Genomic DNA, 4,393 nt, shown 5'->3' with positions numbered 1-4,393 from the left:
GAGCGCCACTTGTAAGATCACGCTGTATCAGAGTGCTCTCCTGCAGCCTCAGTTTGCTGCCACCCAAGCTCAGACTGCTGCCACCATGGCTGGGTTTACCAGTGTTGCACGGGGCTTGCAGGGTGTCACAGCCGCCCAGCCATCTGGCCACCAACAGATTGCTAGGAATGTTGAGGCACCACCCTGGGGAGAGTGGCAGTGGATCTGGGGAGCAGGAACCTGCTGCCCTCTCTCAGGATGACAGCACTCCTATTCCCACCTCTGCCACTCCACCTATTGCCCTTGCCGCTGCCTGCCAGCCAGCCTAGGCTGCTGCCGCCCATGCCGAGGTGGTGCAGTCTACAGCCAGGCATTCTAGGGCTAGAGCTGTTCGAGGTCGTCCTGCAAGGCCATTTGCAGTCTCCCCCACTGAAAGTCAGCAGCCTTCCACCGGCCATTATGCAGCCACTGGGGGAATTGTTCGCAATTAACACAGGGCGGTAAGTTGAGCGGCGAACTCCAAAACACGTGGGAAGTGCGGCAGCCGCCATGTTTCCCCGACTCAGGCCTTAAGGGCCTGCGGTAAGACTGCGGATTTCTAGGCCTTGAAGCTTAACTTTCAGCAGCGGGATTCCCCTCCTTGGCCCAGTTGGAGCCTTTAATCGCTTCTCTCACTTTGACCAAAAACAATTTTTGAGCTTCGATGTCTGATGGCCACTGGATGTAGGTCTTCTTTTTCATGACCTTTCTCATCTTGTGGTAGGTTGAGAGTTCAGCATCTGGAATCCTCTCCAAGAAGATCAGGATGATGATATCTTTCATCTCGTGGAAGAGCCTGTAGCTCGCTAGCTGCAGTTCCATGGAGCACCACTCGCTGTACAGGTAGTTGCGGCTCATCACACAGATGGTCTTCCTGCTCCGGTAGATGCTGTCCACGATGTTGTCGATGATATATTTGCCCAGCTCAAAATCTCTGTGGTGGAGGCAGAGTTTGAAGCTTTGAGGTCCTCTTGTTTCCAGGTTTGGCACCAACTCTTGCAGAACCCAGTCTTCGTCCTGAGAATTATAGGAGATTAATGCATCATACCTGTAGGACTGCTGACTCTCTCACCTCCCTCTGTGGTCATTCAACCATGATCGGAAAATATAAAACCCATACTTGATGTGCCAGTACCCTTTGCTGTAGAATATAGGGATGAACATGAACAAGATCAAGACCGGCACAGTTATATGGAACATGATCTGCCCAATGTCCAAGTAACAAACGCGAGCATCAAACTTATACAAGTATTCAGTTGGCGGATCTGCACATGTTTGGTTGTAAAAATAGATAACCTGCACCCTGGGGTTGGACAGGGACCAGTTTTGGAACCAACTGATGTCACAGGTCACACAGAATCACAGAAACCCCACAGTGCAGATAGAGGCCATTTCGGCCCATCGAGCCTGCACCGACACATATCCCACCCAATCCCCGTAACCCCACGTATTTAATCCCCCTAACACTAAGGGTCAATTTATCATAGCCAATCAACCTAACCCGCACATCTTTGGACTGTGGGAGGAATCCGGAGCACCCGGAGGAAACCCACGCAAACACAGGGAGAATGTGCAAACTCCACACAGTCACCCGAGGCCGGATTTGAACCCGGGTTCTTGGCGCTGTGAGGCAACAGTGCTAACCACTATGCCACCGTGCTAGGGGAACGGGTTCTTCCGTAGATCCAGGTAGGTCAGGGAGGGCAGGTGTTCCACAACCGTGCTATTGATGATCTCAATGGCGTTTTTCCCCAAGAACAATGTCCTGAGGTTGGAAAGGTTTCCAAAGACGTCAAGAGACATGGATTGGAGGCCGACATTTTCAAGGTTGAGTCTCTCTAGACTCTGGAGATTCTTGAAGATCCCTGGATTCAGGCTGTGGATCCCATTGCAAGCATCGGGCATGGAGAGGATTCTCAAATTGATCAGGTCTTCAATTCCATCTTTGGACAGTGACATTTTATTCTCTCCTATATACAGGTCTCTTAAAGAGATGAGGCCATTGAAAAACTTTGGAGGAATAATGTTGATGCCGTAGGGTTGCTGGGCTTGTAGTTTGAGAATGTAGAGCTTTGTGAGGTTAACAAAAGGAGATGCTGCAATCAGGCCAGTGTTGTATCTGATCCGGTTACTGTCCAAGTCCAACACTCCTAATGATGGGAGGATGTCGAAGATCTCCCTGCTGATACGGGTTATACAGTTCCTCTCGAGATAAAGCTTGGTCAGGTTGTGTAATCCACAGAAAGAGTGGATGGTGAGGGTTCGAATTTTGTTCCCTCCCAGGTCCAATGTGTTCAGGTTATTGAGATTTGCAAACACCTTGCTGAAAACAATTGAGATCCTGTTGTTTCTGAGATTGAGATTCCTGAGACTCCCAACGTTGCTGAAGGTGTGTTCATAGATGTCAGTTATGAGGTTGTTGTCGAGTCGGAGCTCCTCCAAGTTGGTGAGGTTAGAAAAGGCAGCCTTGTTGATGACAGCAATGTTGTTAATGTTCTGCTTTAGGGTCCGGAGATGGGGAGCATAAGAGAAGGCGTGACTATAAATGGTGAAAATCCTGTTGTAGCGAAAGGTTAGGAGCGACAGCTTGGGAAACACCGCGACTGCCTTCACATCCTTGTAACAGGAAGGTAACTTAATGATTCTGTTGTGCTCGATAATGAAAGAAACAACTTGCTTTCTTTTCGATGCAAATTCAAAGCACTCCACAGATGTGAGGAGATTGTGTGATAAATCCCAGCTGGTGATGGGTGGGCACTGGGATAGGGAATGGGCAGGGAGGAATAAGATCTGATTGTTCTGCAGGACCAGGCTCTTCATAGTCCTGAGACCCAGATAGTGGCACAGGTTGGACAGCTGACTCTGGTTGTGCAGCCTTAACCCAGAGTATTGAACATTCTGTAGATCCAGGTTTGCAGATTTGAGAAACTCGGTGACATTTAAGGGGTTGTTCTTGATGATCAAACACGAGATGTTCCTCAGGTCAACTTTAGAAAATTCCAAAGCATCGGAGAGTTTGTTATTGGACAGATCCAACCTGAGAATGTTGCTGAGGAAGTTCCGTTGGCAGTCAAATGTTGTGAGAGAGTTGTTAGAGAGGGAGAGGTTTCGGAGGGAGGGCGGGAGGGCGGTGCGATGTTGCAGGGAGGCGAGTTGATTGTTGCCCAGATCCAGGAGCGTCAGATTACTGAGCCCAGAGACAGCGCTCACCAGATGGGAGAAACTGTGGAGTTTATTGGAGCTTAAGACAAGTGTTTGAAGATTGTCCAATGCAGCGAATGCTTTGTGTTCAACTGTGACTAAGCGGTTGTGATGGAGCAGGAGTTGATCTAACTTTTCAAGTTCTTGGAAGCCCGAAGAGTTCAGATGAGAGATACTGCTGTAGGACAGGTTAAGTGTCAGTAGGCTGGTGAGATTACTGAACGCACCGCAGCAAACACTCTCAATCCGATTGTAATCCAGCCGCAGGGTGAGCAGCTTGGACAGGCTGCGGAAGCTGTCCGCTTGCAGTTGGGTGAGCCAGTTGTGGGAGATGTTCAAGTGCACGGTGCTGGCTGGGAGGTCCGACACGGCACTAGAGACCTGTGTCAGGAAGCGGTGGACGCACTGAAAGGTACCATTGTGGTTGGCATCCTGCATGCAGTTATTGAAACTGTACCCGGGGACTGTGGGCACCAACACATTGCAGGAGAGGGCACAGAGAAGCATCGGCCATTCAACGCTCAGTCTCAACATCACAGCCTCCTTCTTCCGTCCGAGGGTTCAGATGTTTTGCAGGACCTCACTCAAGATAAATTCTGTGGGTGTGATTTTTTTTTCTCTGTCGCTTCCAGAACAGCCTGTAAAGTCAGAGATGGTTTACATTGTCAGTTTAGTAGAAATTAAGCAAATCAGTTAACATGCTTCCATGGATACTCTGCTCTCCACTACTCTGAAAAGCCATTCCCATGTTTAATATCTGTGATGTGCGGAAGGCTCCTTTCTGTCCAGATATTATCAGCTCCCTGAAGACCCCTTTCTCCTCTGAACACCTCACACTCTCGCATACCTCGCCCATTCCATCATCACCTGCGGCTCTCCCAGGCCACGGCTACTTTCTCATTAAGATCTGCTTCCTCTTTGTATTGACGTGCCAAAGGCCCCAGGCCCTGATGACTGTGTTCTCGAATACTGAGGGAAGACAGAGAGGAGATAACAGAGGCTTTGAGGACAATGCTCCAAACATCCTGTGCACTGGTCCACATATTATAAAGAAGATATAGAGGCACTGGAGAAGCTGCACAAAAGGTTTGTACCAGAACTGAGAGGTTTCAACGATCAGGAAAGATTAAACAGGCTGGGGCTCTTTAGAAAAGAGACTGAGAGGTGACCTAAT

General features: G+C 49.3%; 1 pseudogene; it reads right to left on the bottom strand.

Annotated features, from left to right (window-relative positions):
- Positions 1 to 591: 591 nt before the first annotated feature.
- Positions 592 to 3,753, bottom strand: LOC147085293 (uncharacterized; annotated as a pseudogene).
- Positions 3,754 to 4,393: the final 640 nt, after the last annotated feature.

Source organism: Somniosus microcephalus, unplaced genomic scaffold (genome assembly GCF_052327205.1).
Source record: "Somniosus microcephalus isolate GS21.2 unplaced genomic scaffold, FLI_Smic_1.0 unresolved_chr8, whole genome shotgun sequence".
NCBI lineage: Eukaryota > Metazoa > Chordata > Chondrichthyes > Squaliformes > Somniosidae > Somniosus > Somniosus microcephalus.
This window is presented reverse-complemented; position numbering and strand designations above follow the sequence as displayed.